A 17983-nucleotide genomic window follows, 5' to 3' on the forward strand; every position below is an offset into this window, starting at 1 on the left:
CCTACCCCCGTGTATGTACACCCCTGTACGTTCGAGTCGTACCCCCACCCCTGTACGTGTCCTACCCCCGTGTATGTACACCCCTGTACGTTCGAGTCGTACCCCCACCCCTGTACGTGTCCTACCCCCGTGTATGTACACCCCTGTACGTTCGCGTCGTACCCCCACCCCTGTACGTGTCGTACCACCGTGTATGTACACCCCAGTACGTTCGAGTCGTACCCCCACCCCTGTACGTGTCCTACCCCCGTGTATGTACACCCCTGTACGTTCGAGTCGTACCCCCACCCCTGTACGTGTCCTACCCCCGTGTATGTACACCCCTGTACGTTCGCGTCGTACCCCCACCCCTGTACGTGTCCTACCCCCGTGTATGTACACCCCAGTACGTTCGAGTCGTACCCCCACCCCTGTACGTGTCCTACCCCCGTGTATGTACACCCCTGTACGTTCGAGTCGTACCCCCACCCCTGTACGTGTCCTACCCCCGTGTATGTACACCCCTGTACGTTTGAGTCGTACCCCCACCCCTGTACGTGTCCTACCCCCGTGTATGTACACCCCTGTACATTTGCATCGTACCCCCACCCCTGTACGTGTCGTACCACCGTGTATGTACACCCCAGTACGTTCGAGTCGTACCCCCACCCCTGTACGTGTCCTACCCCCGTGTATGTACACCCCTGTACGTTCGAGTCGTACCCCCACCCCTGTACGTGTCCTACCCCCGTGTATGTACACCCCTGTACGTTCGAGTCGTACCCCCACCCCTGTACGTGTCCTACCCCCGTGTATGTACACCCCTGTACGTTTGAGTCGTACCCCCACCCCTGTACGTGTCCTACCCCCGTGTATGTGCACCCCTGTACATTCGCGTCGTACCCCCACCCCTGTACGTGTCGTACCCCCGTGTATGTACACCCCTGTACGTTCGAGTCGTACCCCCACCCCTGTACGTGTCCTACCCCCGTGTATGTACACCCCTGTACGTTCGAGTCGTACCCCCACCCCTGTACGTGTCCTACCCCCGTGTATGTACACCCCTGTACGTTCGCGTCGTACCCCCACCCCTGTACGTGTCGTACCACCGTGTATGTACACCCCAGTACGTTCGAGTCGTACCCCCACCCCTGTACGTGTCCTACCCCCGTGTATGTACACCCCTGTACGTTCGAGTCATACCCCCACCCCTGTACGTGTCCTACCCCCGTGTATGTACACCCCTGTACGTTTGAGTCGTACCCCCACCCCTGTACGTGTCCTACCCCCGTGTATGTACACCCCAGTACGTTCGAGTCGTACCCCCACCCCTGTACGTGTCCTACCCCCGTGTATGTACACCCCTGTACGTTCGAGTCATACCCCCACCCCTGTACGTGTCCTACCCCCGTGTATGTACACCCCTGTACGTTTGAGTCGTACCCCCACCCCTGTACGTGTCCTACCCCCGTGTATGTACACCCCTGTACATTTGCATCGTACCCCCACCCCTGTACGTGTCGTACCACCGTGTATGTACACCCCAGTACGTTCGAGTCGTACCCCCACCCCTGTACGTGTCCTACCCCCGTGTATGTACACCCCTGTACGTTCGAGTCGTACCCCCACCCCTGTACGTGTCCTACCCCCGTGTATGTACACCCCTGTACGTTCGAGTCGTACCCCCACCCCTGTACGTGTCCTACCCCCGTGTTTGTACACCCCTGTACGTTCGCGTCGTACCCCCACCCCTGTACGTGTCGTACCACCGTGTATGTACACCCCAGTACGTTCAAGTCGTACCCCCACCCCTGTACGTGTCCTACTCCCGTGTATGTACACCCCTGTACGTTCGAGTCGTACCCCCACCCGTGTACGTGTCCTACCCCCGTGTATGTACACCCCAGTACGTTCGAGTCGTACCCCCACCCGTGTATGTGTCGTACCCCCGTGTATGTACACCCCTGTACGTTCGAGTCGTACCCCTACCCCTGTACGTGTCGTACTACCGTGCATGTACACCCCTGTACGTTCGATTCGTACCCCCACCCCTGTACGTGTCCTACCCCCGTGTATGTACACCCCTGTACGTTCGCGTCGTACCCCCACCCCTGTACCTGTCGCACCACCGTGTATGTACACCCCAGTACGTTCAAGTCGTACCCCCACCCCTGTATGTGTCCTACCCCCGTGTATGTACACCCCTGTACGTTCGAGTCGTACCCCCACCCCTGTACGTGTCCTACCCCCGTGTATGTACACCCCAGTACGTTCAAGTCGTACCCCCACCCCTGTACGTGTCGTACACCCCAGTACATTCGAGTCGTACCCCCACCCCTGTACGTGTCCTACCCCCGTGTATGTACACCCCTGTACGTGTCCCACCCCGTGTATGTACACCCCTGTACGTTCGCGTCGTACCCCTACCCCTGTACGTGTCCTACCCCCGTGTATGTACACCCCAGTACGTGTCGTACCCCCCTGTATGTACACCCGTATACGTCAGAGTCGCACCCCCACCACAACCTCCTAAGTACGGAGCGCACCCCAGGCCCCAACATCACAACCGCATGTACGAGTCGTACCAAGCCACACACAAGGAGAGCACCGTACAACCAAATGGCCCATGTACACACCGTACACACGCTAAAAACGCACGCACAGAACCAGGACAAAACAAAACAACACAAGAATACACCATTCGAATGGCACAAAGCCACTAAACATGTTCAACAAACACTAAAAAAACACATTCACTGACCTGCAACTGCCAAAAACAAACAGAGGCCCAAAACACCACCACTCCTTATAACACACCCACCCAAACTTCAAACACAGCCACACCCACCAATGGACCAATAAAAAGGGCCCACACACACAAACCATGAGCCTTTGCAACAGACTCACTGCTGCCAGACACCACAGACAACCTACAGCACCATACTACAAGCTTCACCACACCTTACACTTGCACACCTTCACACAACCACCTTCACAAACACCCCCTCATCACATTTACACACACACACACCTGCACAACCACACCCACACACCCACAACCATCCACACACCCCCCCCACCATCCACACCCACACCCCTCACCATGCCCACTAACAAGAATCCAAAGTTTAGTAACCGAGAGTTGGAGGTCCTTGTCGATGAAATCCTCAGAGTCGAGCCACAGCTCTTTGGAACATTGGTCAGACAGACCAGCATTGCAGAAAAAACAGCCATGTGGCAGACCATCGTCGATGCTGTGAATGCTGTTGCGGACACCAGAAGGACCAGGCATGAATGCCAAGCCAGGTGGTACGATCTGCGGAGGAGGGTCCGAGCCAAGATGCTGGAGGAACACAACCAGGCCAACGCCACTGGAGGAGGGCCCTCCCGCAGACCCGTACACTACCAGCCCTGGGAGGAGAGGGTGATGGCCATACAGCCGGTGGAGGCAGTCGAAGGATTAGGAGGACTCCGAGACCCGGGTGAGTACACAAACAACGCACCTCACATGGGGGGAACGTCATCCACAACCAAAATCACTAACAGGCACGCAACCACCCCAAGCTATCGCATGACTCAACCACACTCCATGAACACGCACATGCCACTGGCGCCACCATGCACCCAGCTGGACAATGTCAAGTCACAGGCCACAGAAGACACCAACACATGATGACACGGTAACCCGGATGGCGGGAGGGTGGGCCCCAAAATTCACATAGTGCAACTCAGAAGCAGACAACAATGCCCTGTGCCCATATGGCCTAGGTCACAGCCATACAAACACTGTGTCCCCACACAGGAAAGACTCGCCAGCAAATGGCGGACGCCTTGCGACAACACATGGGGGTGAAGGCACTGTTTTGCACATGACAGCAGCTAATGAACATCCAACATTGTGAAAGAGTGGCAGCACACACCAGCACAGCAGCAGCGCAGAGACACACACTAGACCCAATGGGTGCCTGGAGATCAGAAACAAACTCACATCAACAAGCCAAGGGCCATTCAAAGATCTGCTAACAGTGTGTGCCCAGGAAGCTGGGCTGAGGTGACAGAGGGTGACACACAGAGGGAGGGAGAGGGGGACACAGAGGGAGGGAGAGGGGGACAGAGAGGGAGGGAGGGAGACACAGGGACACGGACAGAGGGAGGAGGCTGACACACGGAGGGAGGGAGAGGGGGACAGAGAGGGAGGGAGACACAGGGACACGGACAGAGGGAGGAGGCTGACACACGGAGGGAGGGAGAGGGGGACAGAGAGGGAGGGAGACACAGGGACACGGACAGAGGGAGGAGGCTGACACATGGAGGGAGGGAGAGGGGGACAGAGAGGGAGGGAGACACAGGGACACGGACAGAGGGAGGAGGCTGACACACGGAGGGAGGGAGAGGGGGACAGAGAGGGAGGGAGACACAGGGACACGGACAGAGGGAGGAGGCTGACACACGGAGGGAGGGAGAGGGGGACAGAGAGGGAGGGAGACACAGGGAGACAGACAGAGGGAGGAGGCTGACACACGGAGGGAGGGAGAGGGGGACAGAGAGGGAGGGAGACACAGGGACACAGACAGAGGGAGGAGGCTGACACACGGAGGGAGGGAGAGGGGGACAGAGAGGGAGGGAGACACAGGGACACGGACAGAGGGAGGAGGCTGACACACGGAGGGAGGGAGAGGGGGACAGAGAGGGAGGGAGAGGGGGACAGAGAGGGAGGGAGACACAGGGAGACGGACAGAGGGAGGAGGCTGACACACGGAGGGAGGGAGAGGGGGCCAGAGAGGGAGGGAGACACAGGGACACGGACAGAGAGAGGAGGCTGACACACGGAGGGAGGGAGAGGGGGACAGAGAGGGAGGGAGACACAGGGAGAGCAAATCAGCCGTGTGGTGTGTGGGAATGTCTGCTCGTCAGCAGGTAGACTGCGTGCATGTAGCCAAGGGTGGCCAGTGCCAGAACCCCCCCCTCTTCCCCATGGCAAAACACAGGGCCATGTCACAACCTGTTCACGAGCACAACGACAGCTACCTGCATTATATAAGTGTGTGGATCCACTCCATGTGCACATGTACAGTGCTACACGGAAGGCACCAATGCATGGCTCGTCACCTGCCCACTCCACTGCTGACTGCAGTCACACTTGACGCAGCAAGTAAGACTGTGCCACACATAGTTAAAGGGGCCAAAGTGGTGCCCAAGGGACACACCCATGCACAAGTGCACTGTGAGTGGAATGCAAGACAGATCCTAATTGCAAGAGGAAATGTGCCAACGTTGAAACTGATGAAACATGGATGTTGCATGGACCAAAATTAACATTGTCTCTCTCACACACAGGTCAACGTCGTGGTTCACCCCCCAACACTGGGGGGGAAGACTCACAGGACCCGGATCTGTGGGAGCCCGATCCCACCGGCAGCGACGACTCGCACCACTCTGTGGACGACCCCGACCAACCTGGCACCTCTGGTGTCCAACCACCTGCAGCACCTGCGTCAGGTACAACGGGGCCAACCACCACCCCCACTCCTGCCACATCCCAGGAGACACCCAGGATCCCTGCCCCACCACCACAAAGCAGCCAGGCTGGCCAGGAGGGACACGGTGTCCCGGGCACCCAGGAGGAGGCAGGCGACAACGCCAATGCCACCCCTCAGGGGTCCCGGAGACCCGATGTGCCCACAAGGGCAGGCCAGGTGCAAGTGGGCAGGGGTGGTGGGAGTGGAGGACGGCGGAGGCGCCAGCCTGACCAGTTGGCTGGGAAACCGGTATATTCCCATGTCCGTAACATCCTGGACACATACCGGCAGGACACCACGGGCATGGCCCAGGTTGTGTCCACCCTCAATGAGATCAAGGGGACCCTCGATGAGATAAAGACCCAGCAGGCCCAGCAACATGCCTGTCTACTGCAACACCAACGGAGGATGGAGGACAGACAGGCTGAGCAAGTGACGGTGTTCCAGGGGATTCACGATACACTCCGTCGGATGGCTGACAACATGGGCAACCCTCCCTGTGCCAGAAGGCGTAGAACATCACCACCCACAGGGAGGGATCAGGAGGAGGAGGAAACATCCGATGGAGCATCCCAAACATCGTCACGGCCTGCTTCTGAGGGTCCCCTCAGGAGGCCGGGTCGTCCACGGAAAGGACCGTGAGGGTCGGCGCTACATCACCATCTCCCAGGACACCAGGCCTGGCACCTGGCCCACTGGAGCAACAGCATCACAGCATCACGAGACATTCTCTGCCACATGGCCTTGCTGGTCACTGTCTGACCAATGTGGACAAAGACTGTGGCATGGACTCTGAGGATTTCCAATGGCAAGGACACCAACTCCCCTACTGAACTTTGGATTCCAAACTCCCGGAAAGCCCCTCACGTCATACCCCCCCACCCCCCCACAAAAATAAAAATTCACACCATTAAGAGAAGATGCCTGCTGGTTGCATTATTACCTTACATGTGTCTTGTAAAGTCTAAACATGCCTGAGTTCTCTTTTGACTTCAACCATCCACACCCTGGGGCCTGAGTCTGGCACAGGACACACGGGCCACAGTGTATTAGGCAAGACAGACATGGAGTACCATACACACCCGTGGTGGGCCCAACCAGCTGAGGGGGTGGCCGCACAACCGTGCTGACAGACACATTGAGTACAGCAACAGTCATGCGCAGAGGTCAGGGATCCAGTCCAGTGTCCTGGGGGGCACCCAGTTATGTGTAGACAGGTGGCAGAACCATGTCCTGCAAGCTTGAGTCCGGTGGATGCAGAGAATGGGGGCCTGGCCAACGTTGGATGCATGGGGATGACACATGTCACAATACCCACACAGTCATGGACATCATGCATAATACACAGTCTCAGCCCACACACACAGCTTGCATCTTGCTACTCGACACATAGACACATAGCCACTATCAGGGGAAACCCTGCCAGACATGCTGGATGCACCGTGGCAACACACCAGCATTGACTGAGAAGAGGCACCTTGGAGGCATAGGGACACCTTTATTAGTCATGTATTCGGGATTGCAGAGGCAACTTGAAGTACACATGAACACCTCATGTGGAGTAACATGTGGGTCCAACACTGGCACCCCCCTTCTGCAGCACAAATGCGTGATAGCCATGGAACTGGCACACAATTGTCGGCCAACAGCTAAAAACCCACAGCTGCTCACGGAGAGACTGCCATACACCATTGATCCGCTGATGTAGAAGTCCCACACCCTGTCAAGCCAATGCAAACTGTATGTGTCAGAGGGCAGTGTTACACACATTGATGCCATCATCACAATCCACTATCCCATCACTGATGACTGTCAACCAGTCAGACCATCTATTCAGGTGTACACAGCTGCATGTCGTGTCCCATGGTGATGCTACATGGCTGCAGAGGAACCAAACATCGACAGGGGCAGTGTGCATACATCGTGAACAACTGCCACACCCAATACACCCCTGATGCATCCCTTACCCTAAGGAGACTTCCAAACTTGTCCGTGCGAGTCAGCACACGATGACGTGTCCATGAGGAATAGCAGTGCCACAACAATGCAACCAGCAGACGGCATGCGCAAGTACCTAGGGATGAGAGACACACAAGAAGTCAGCCACAAAAAGCACAGCGACTTGCATGTGCATGTACTCGACACATGTATGGATGACAACATGCTAGGTCACAATTATGACTGTGGAAATACAACCATCACTGCCACCATCACTCCAGTGACACACCCACACACACATCTGACTCACGTGCCATACATGCAGGTGGAGACACACATCACAACACATGCCACACGTGGAGCAATGTGTGCACACTCAGACACTGGTACTCACCACTAAGCAAAGAAGTTGCGTATGAGCCGAGTCCGGATGTCCTCTTGCGGCTCCACATCCTCCACATCACTAGCCCCATTGCCAAGCCCTTCGTCCTCCACGGGTGGATGGTCCTCGTCATGTTGATCCAGGATGAGTGGCACAGCTTTCTCAACTGCCATGTTGTGCAGCATGCAGCAGACCATGAATATTTTGCAGACCTTCGCAGGGGCATATGGGAGCGCGCCGCCGGTCTTGTGGAGGCACCGAAATCGGCTCTTCAGCAGGCCAAACGTCCTCTCTATCACTCGCCTTGTCCGGCCATGGGCGGTGTTGTAGCGGAGCTGGGCCGGCGTGATGGGGTTGCGGAGAGGTGTGAGCAGCCATGGCATGTTGGGATAGCCAGCGTCCCCTACATGGGAAGCACATGGACATCGTTAGAAGTGGTGAAGCGGTCGTGCTGGTAGGCTATGCAAAATACAGGACAGACAGACTGTACCCACCAACAACACATGCTCGTTCATTGCGCAGCTGCATCATCATTTCAGGCATCCTGCTACGCCTCATGATGTAGGCATTGTGTGCTGATCCTGGAAAACGAGCACAGACATGTGAAATCACCATGTTGGACAGACACACCACAAGGGCATTGATGGAGTGGTAGTGCTTCCGATTGCGGTACGCTACCTCCCGTGCGTGTGGTGGTACCAAAGCTACATGTGTCCCATCTATGGACCCAATGACATGGGGCATCCCTCCCAGGGCATAGAATCCACGCTTGACCCCAGTCAACTGTTCTGGGGTTGGGAACTTGATAAAGTCATCCAGGTGAATCAACATGGCCTCTAAGAAATCATGCAGCACACGGCAGAACATGCTCTGGGACATGCCACCAACATGAGCTATGGTATTTTGAAAGGTACCCGTGGCTAGAAAATGTAGGGCTGCCATTACCTTCAGCTTGGGTGTCAGTGCCGTAGGATACCTGTGCAGCGGTTGCAGGTGTGGTGCCAGTCTCGCCGTCAACTCCAGAATCAACCGTCGCGGGAAGCGGTAGCACCGGATCCGATCATTCTCCCGCATGGCAGCCAAGTCCGGCATTGCTCGGGGAAGAGGCGGCGCTCTGCAGTAATTTGGAAGTGACAAGGAAGAGTGAGTGCACCACAACAACAAATCATTTGTACTGAGCACATGTTAATCTGTCTATACACATATGCTACATATGGAGTGAGGTATGTGCCACATGCCCTGGACACGTATGGCTGCCAGGTGACACTCCTACCAAGACCCAGCTACACACGGAGATTGAGAACCTCTCCATGCCATGCCATGGGATTAGCTGTGTCCCAGTGCAAGTGAACAGCCAGACGCAAGACAGGAGTGACATACACCCACACATCAGCAGGAGTAGGAGGCCGATTGCAGAGACTGGTAGCGGAACACTAGAGCCACAGGTCACATGACATTACACTAGGACAGCCCACACACCTTGCCATGAAGGTGCACATGTCATGACTCACCACACATTCATTGAGAGGATGCAGACATGTCCTTGTCATGCTACTCCGTGTCCCATGCATACATGCGCACCTCACATCCGAAACCACATGTGGCATGGTGTGCGGAACAGTGTGCAATGTCAATCTACACACAGACACATGTTGGTTGCTGCAACAGCTGCAGCTTTTGAGGGTGCTCCAACATCAACCAAATGGGAAGCCCCCACACATACATGACATAGTCACATCGTGCACCGTGGGTAGTGACAAGTCAGGTGTGGTAACCCCTGTACCGGGCATCAGGGGACACTTCCGTGTGTTGGTGTCCGTGCCATGCCAGTGTCGGTCATCCCAAGTGTGCAGTACGACATGCACACATGTCCAAGGAGTCAAGGGCATACCTGGCACACATTGCACCGTCACACTTTACATCTGTACACATCTCATCATACATCTGGTGCCTTCTCGACTCAGGAGTAATGTGCCACATCACAGCCTGTCACACCTGTGCCCCACACATGTAGTAATGCACAGATAATGCCTTGATGTCCATTCATGGACAAGTATGTCCATCCATGGACAAGTATGTCCGCCCTATTCCTTCCTGTGTGCTGCCTGTCACCACTGTGATGTGTGAAAACCGCCGTACTGCTGCTAAGAGGGCCTGTGTACGTTCCCATATCACTATGGGAGTGCTGCTGTATGTGTACCCATCGTGATGGCGAGCGTACAGGCATGTGTACGGTCCGTACCACTACGAGTACGCATACGCAAGAACACCCATAGTGGTACGGGCCGTACACACGCCTGTACGCTCCCTATCACTATGGGTGTCCTCGCGTATGCGTACTCGTAGTGGTACGGGCCGTACACACGCCTGTACTCTCCCTATCACTATGGGTGTCCTCGCGTATGCGTACACGTAGTGGTACGGGCCGTACACACGCCTGTACTCTCCCTATCACTATGGGTGTCCTCGCGTATGCGTACACGTAGTGATAGTGAGCGTAGAGCATGGAGTTGTGTGGCCACTACTGTCCCCAGGGGCATCTTTTCCTAGGTATCATGTGTGTAATCCGAGAATGTCGACAATCTCTGTGTCTACAGCATAGGTTGTGCTCTGTGCCATTGTCCCCTGGCACCATGTTTATTGACGTGAGATGTATTACAAGTGTCCACTGTCCAGCCTGACCTGATTTTCCAAGTACATACTCACGGTGGCCATTGCCTGTGTGTCTTGTAGCAATCATCTGATGATGCCCATTTGTACATGATTATTTGGACAGGCGCACCTTGGGTATTTGGTGTGCAATCTTGAATTATTGCATCCCATGTGTATTTCACCCAGACTAAGAGATGTAAGTGCTTCTTGTGTCTCCACAGATTTGTCTCATGTAGGGGGTGGGTGGTGAGGCCATGGCCTACATGTCAAGACCTGTAATCTCCTTGCTCGGACTGGCCAGTGTGTGATGTTTGTCTGGACATACACTCAAGGTGCAGTGTACCAGTCAGGGTGGGCATGTTATCAGTATTACCTATGCTGCATGTGCCTCTAGTTCCTGGATATGGTCCCTGCTCATCCCAATTTCCTGCCACGCTGTGTGGTGCAGATGCAGTGCTGTATTGTCCCCAGGGCCTTGCTCCTTGTCAAAATTCCATGTCATCTCATTTGCTATTGTGTCATGCTCTCCATAGTTTTTCCATGGCATGGTGGGTCACACAACTGTGTCTTGCAGGGCCTACATATGTACCTTGTTTTGTAGTTGTAACTCTTCCTTTGTTTCAGGCTATGCACTGTAACCTAAGTAGATTTGACTCATGTGACATATGTATACAGGTGTATGATTAATTTCTGTCTCTTCACCCTGCCCACAGCATCGTCGGGGGACACGGAGGGAGACATGGACACAGACGGCGCGGAGGGACCGAGCACCAGTGCCAGCGGTGACATCGGGGCTGGCACTTCGAGTGGGACTGAGGCGGAGGAGAGTGAACCCGGGGACCTGTCGACTGGCACAACAGAGTATGAAGCTGACGGGTCCGAGGATGATCTCTCCGAGTGGGCGGTGGCTGCACCACCATCTGACAGCAGCCCTACATCTGGCACCGCCCCCTCCATTGGCATCAGCCGCCTCCCACGTGCTCGTGTCCCTTCCCAACGTGCCCGGTCACCACATGTCTCCTTCCTGCCAGGCACCGCACCCCCTGCCCCTGTCTCCACTGCTGCCGCCAATGCTGAGTCTGTGGACATCCAGCGGCAGTTGCAGATTGGTCAGACTGCGATCCTTAATGTCCTTCATGCCCACAGCCAGGTCCTCAACAACATGGAGGCATACTTGGAGGGCATTCATTCATCGCAGGCTGACCAACGCAACTTGCTGAGGTCCATAGACTCCACACTGACTGCAGCAGTGGGTCTCTTGCAGCGCTACGTCCCACCCCCTACCCCTGCTCCTTCCACACTTCCCACTCCCTTGCCTGTCCCACATACACCCAGACGTAAGCATGCACCCACCACAACAGACACAGGCACCACACCAGCAGGGAAGGTCCGCCGCACACCTCCTGACACGCACACACAGGGTGAAGTAGGCACACCCACTGTGTCGGGGGGCAAACGTGTGACACGCAGCCAGAGTGGGAGTCCGCATTCCACCCAATCCACTCCCTCCAAATCCCCTCCCCTCAGCTCTCCTGGCCACATCTCCCCCAAAGACTCCTTCATGGCCGCTCTGTCCCTGAGCCCCACAGTGACACCACAACGCAAGCGGTCAAGGAAGTCCACGGTCAGGGTGCTTGAGTCCCCCCCTGTCCACACCCTCCCCCAGTGGCGCTGCGACCCATCCCTCTGACCCACCCCCTCCTTGGGGCCTGTGGTTCCTTCGGGTGTAGGGGAGTCCCTGGAGGACCTTGCCGAGGTGTGCAGCGCGCTCCTAGAATCCACCTTTGGCCCTGCCCCACCCCCTGTGGTGGAGTCCTCCATCCCTGCACCCACGTCGCCTACCCTTTGCCCTCCTGTCCCTGTGGTGCCTGTTCCTTCCCCCCAACATGATGCCCTGACCCCTGTGGAAGACAACGGCTTGTAACTGTGCAGGCAAGCTAGGGGACACGCATCCCACTGTGTCCCCCATCCAGCTGGGACTCCTGGACTGCCCTATGGGCTTTGTGTAGGAGAGTAGGGTCTGCTATCCTATGGTCACCCCAAATTTTTGCTTTTTGCTTCACTGGTTTTTGACATATTGAGGCTGTGGGCCTGCCAATCAGACCCCAAGCCTGCTGTTCTCTCTACTAAATTAAAACTATGCACCCTAGGTGCATAACCAATTGGAAGTGGATCACCCTGTCAGCCCCTGTACCAGTGTACACTAGGTACCCAGGGCATTGGTGTACCCAAGGCCTGCCAGGGGCTGAAGCATGTATTATGCCACCCCAGGCTTGGCCTAACAATTTGACACAACTGGCTGATCACTCAGCTGGGGTAAGTTGGTGTAATCACCTCTTACTTAGGTGTAGTATACCTATACCTAACCTTAAATGGGACACCTGGTAACCTATAAGTCACTCCTATGGCAGGCCTTAACAATCCTGAAGGCAGAGTGCGTGGTTCCATGTGAGATGGTGCTCTGGCACGAGCTGAGCCTGTCTGCAGTGGTCGGAACAACTTCCTTCTACTGTTTCCAGATATCGTCATACCATATACTCTTAAGTGCATTATGAACCTCGCGGTTAAATGCTATCTTTGGTTTGGCTTTATCAAAACATGTCGAGTAAGGTGTCATACGAATTGGAATACTAACCCCTCGCCAATTCTGGCGACGGGGTTAGCATTCCACCCTTCTAGAGGGACACGACATGTACAGTGCCTGAAACCCGGGTAAAATCAGACATAGCCTCAGCTCCACAAAATGGATGCTGCCACCACAGACACAAGTCTGCCCTCCTGCTGCTGGGAGTCCTTCCAGCTTGGGAGGTGTGGACAAAGGGTTTCCTGCCAGGGGAGGTGCGTGCACCACCCCAGACAGGATTTTGTGTATTGGTCAGGTAGGGCTTGAAAGAAACCAGACATGCCTGTGGCTCACAAGGAGCCTCGGTGCATATGCCAGTTCAAACCGGTCCTGGGGCACACCAGTCCCGGGCCTGGGGCGAGCTGGACAAAGGATTGGGGGTGTAACCAACCCCCCTTCCTGGTCCCACCCATAGGGAGGGACCTAGCAGGTAGTCCGGCCCCTAGAATCCGCTTAAAGGTAGGAGCTGTGTCCTAAGACTTCAGACATCCTGGAATCAACTTAACACTAAGAAGAAGACGGGAACTTCGACGCTCTGCTGCACAGAGGACTGAAGCCAATCTCCCCTGTGGTCAGGGAGTGACCACCTTGCTAACGCAAGCACCATCCAGCGAATCAACGTCTGCTTTGCCGCCGCCTCCCGCCGGAGCCCGAGCCCAGAGACTGACAAGACCTGGACCTCCAGACCTCTCACCGCCCGATCCACAGTCCCTGAAAAGAGGAGACCCGTGGAGGCACCGAGACACGTGGAGCCAGCCATCTTGGAACGACTACGACAAGCTGACAAGTGCAACAACCGAGGCTCCCTCCAAGTTGTGCTTTGGGATCTGAGAAGCCCAACACGCGAGCAGCATCTGCACCAAAGGTGAGCCCTCCAGCATCTCCACGATCTGCGTGGGGCCCTTCTGCATTTTGCCACTCGACGCGCCTAACCGGTTGCTGGCCCGCTGGCTAGTAGCCATCTTGGCGACGAACTTCAAGAAATACACCACTGGTCTGGTTGCTCCAGACTGGCCCTTGCTCCCCTCCAAAGGAGCAGTCCTTCTGACCTTGCTGGTCAGAACCATCAGCTTATTTCCTTTTCCTACAACAATTGCTTTTGCCAAGGCTTGTTTACTTCGATCAAGTCGCCGACACCGCCGACAGCGAGAGCCTGCGTGGGACAGCTCGTGAGCCGACTCCTGGACGTCGTCGACCTCCAGGGACCACGTGGCTGCAGAGACAAGCTACACCTTTCTCCCTGTTTGCACCCGACATTGCCTGGTACCCACCTGGTGCCACGCCGGTCACTGGCTAGTGACTGTGAACACTGTCCCCTCTGCTTACAGGTCTTCAACATCTCCGATCCACTCTTGGATCCACTGCATCTCTCCCGGACCGACCACCTGCAGCATCTTTGTCTTCAGGCTCCACGGAACAGATAGAAGAAACCCGACGCACTTCGAGGCCTATGCACCCGCTTCCTGTGGGTGAGGTAAAGCTGGCACACCTGTGCCCAAGTGTAGTATTACATCTCTAGTGCCTGTGTTCCAAATCTTGAGTTCCTAGTCCATCCGGAAGATCCTCTTTGCAGTAACTTTGTACTTTTTACGCACCCATTGAAACCTATGGGAGCACGCGTGTGACTATTTGCTCTGCACACGCCACCCGTGGACCTCCTGGTCACTAACTGACGTTAGCTCCTTGTAGGCCCAGCGATTCTAGAGGCCCTAGGCCTTTTCCCTTTTCTGTTCGTGGTACTTATACCACTATTTTAGTATATGGTTCGAGTGGCCACCAGGGCCTATCCATATAACGTGCAACTTCTGTGTATTCTGTGATAATCTTGTTTGACGATTTGTGCTCCTGTGCTCATAAAGAGACTAGGGGTTACTTTGAGAAATAAATACATATATATTTTGAATATATATATCTGTGTGGTGTCCTTTCATTGGTATAAAAGGGGGTTGCATTTGGTAAAACAGCTGGCTTAACACGCTTCACGAGTTTAGCCTCAAAGACTGCTTAGCCTATGCTACCACTAGGGCAGCTAGTCCGAAAAGGTTGACTTACAACCACACCATAAGGGTTGCTTGGCATGGTACAAGGTGATCACTTTAACTAGTGAGCATCATATACCAGGCCAACTTCTCACATTGGTGAGCAGCGGTTGGATTTGAGCTTGCTGTGTTTTACCATTGTAATCTCTTGGTTACCAATTGAAAGATCACATAGGTACCTGTAGGTACATATAAAACAAGATTAGATATACATAAGTTCTACTGAACTTAGTTGTTGTAGAGCAAAGGGAGTAGCACACCCTGACTACAACTACTAGATAGGTTTAGTAGGTAAACCCAAGTGTAGGTAGATTGCAACACATCCACCCACACTTAAGAGCAATGGCTGGGGCAGAGGGGTCCACTGTACCCATCTCTGTTGAGAGTGACCCCCAGAGGGCACCATCCATCTTTGCTACCCTTAATCCGAATGAGCTCAGGCATTTGGCAACTCTTAGAGGCCTTAAACAGCCCAAGAACCCTACCTCTGCTGAGCTCAGAGAACTCTTGCAAAATGATGAAAATCAGAGAGAGCTCAAGAAAGCTTCCCAGTTAGCCCCCTTAGGGACAGGAACAGGAGGCCCCCCTTCTGAAGATGCTACAGAGGTACCCAGTTCCAATAGTCACCCCTTAGATGGCAATAATACCACAGAGGATGAGAGTGATAAAGGTGCTGATACAGAAAGTAGTGATGATGAAGGGAGAACTAGCCCAGTGCCAAGTGTTATACTTGGCCCAGCTAAACTAAGGCTATTGGGGACTGACAGTGGGTTTACCCCATTGGATCTCCCCAGTGGACTTAACACAGGGCTTGGGAGGCAAAGGAATCGCTCAGGTGACTCCAATGCTTCTCATGGCTCTAGAGGCTCTCAAGGTCACTCCAGGAAAAGGATGACCACCCCTCAGAGGAGGGAACATGAGGCCAGAATGCAGGAAGCCCAGCTGAGGATCAGGAAGCAGGAGCTAGAAGTAGCCCTGATGGAAGAAAAACTGAACAAGGCTAGGCAACCTAGAGAGAGTGGGTCTATACCCACTGGTGGCAGCATTGTCCCTAAGGACAAAGATAGGGTCTTTGATAATAGGAACCTGTCTAAGGTTGTGCCCCCCTACAAAAGTGGGGATGACATCCACAAATGGATAACTGCTCTTGAGAGAGCCTGCAAAGTACAGCAGGTTCCTGAAGACCAGTGGGCAGCAATCCTCTGGCTCTCCTTTGAAGGAAGAGGCAGAGACAGACTCCTCACTGTTAGAGAAGAGGATGTCAGAAATTACAGAGTCCTGAAGAGTGTTCTGGTAGATGGGTTAGGCTTAACCACTGAACAGTACAGGTTAATGTTCAGAGACACCCAAAAGACACAGACTCAGGACTGGTCTGAATATGTTGAATGTGCCACTAAGGCTTTGGAGGGTTGGTTGCTGGGAAGTAAGGTATCTGATTTTACAGGATTGTATAATTTGATGATGAGAGAACAGATTTTAAATAACTGTCAAAACCAGCAACTGCATCAACACTTGGTTGACTCTGATCTGACCTCTCCCCAAGAATTGGGAAAGAAGGCAGACAAATGGGTCAGGACCAGGGTTAAGCAAAAGAACCAGAACCAGGGCCAAGGGGGTGATCAGAAGAAAACAGACCAAAAGGGTGGAGATCAGAAATCTAAAGACCAGAAGTCTTCAACAGGGCCCCAAACTACTGCTAAGGAGGGTGGGTCCCAACAACAGTCCAAAAAGAAGAAAGAAGGTCAAAAGAAACCCTGGTGCAATCATTGCAAAAATACAACTCACTGGACTAGTGATTGCAAAAAGGGTGGAGCCCCCAACACTGTTGCCCCTAAGGCACCTGCTCCCAGTACTACTGTTAGCAGTGTTGGTCCCCAGACAAAGGGTGTAGTGGGAATCACTATGGGAACTGAAGGAGATTCTGACTTAGACAGAACCCTGACACAGGCAGTCTTGATCTGTGATGGGGACATTGATTTGTCCCTGACTGTGAGCCCCAGTAACCTGGGCAAGTACAGACAGACTCCTTTAATTAATGAAAAAGTGGCTCAAGCCTACAGGGACACATGTGCCAGTGTCACTATGGTGACACCAGGCTTTGTGGACCCTGGACAGTACATACCAGGTGAGAACTACCTGGTGACCAATGCCAGCAATGCCACTACTTCACATAGTGTGGCAGTTGTTAACTTCTCATGGGGAGGGGTAACTGGCCTCAAAAGGGTTGTGGTTAGTGCAGACCTCCCAGTAGAATGTTTGTTGGGCAATGACCTAGAGAGTTCTCTATGGTCAGAAGTGGAGTACAGGACTCATGCAGAGATGTTAGGTATATCATCACATGTCCTTGCTGTGACCAGGTCACAGGCCAAAAAGTGCCTCACTGAACCTCAGGTCTTGGATCCTGGAACAATGGACCAAGCACCTACCAAGAAGAAGAACAGGAGGGTCAAGGCTGTGCCTTCCCCCTGCCTCAGAGTGATGATCAGCCTTCCCAGGAAGCTGATCTAGAGGACCCTGAAGGAACTGTCCCTGAAGAGCTTGAACCTGATCAGGTTGAGTTTCTGGGGACAGGGGGACCTTCAAGGGCTGACTTGAGGCAGGCTCAGTTATCCTGTCCCTCTCTTGAACCCCTCAGACAGCTGGCTGCTGCTGAGGCTGCTGGGAATGCTCAAGGTACCCATAAAGTGTATTGGGATGAAGGGCTCCTTTATTCAGAGGCTAGAGACCCCAAGCCTGGTGCAACCAGGAGGTTGGTTATACCTCTGCAATTTAGGGGCTTCCTTCTTACCTTGGCCCATGACATTCCTTTAGCAGGACACTTAGGCCAGAACAAGACTTGGGACAGACTTGT

The sequence above is a fragment of the Triturus cristatus genome, chromosome 10, assembly GCF_964204655.1.
Source record: "Triturus cristatus chromosome 10, aTriCri1.1, whole genome shotgun sequence".
Classification (NCBI taxonomy): domain Eukaryota; kingdom Metazoa; phylum Chordata; class Amphibia; order Caudata; family Salamandridae; genus Triturus; species Triturus cristatus.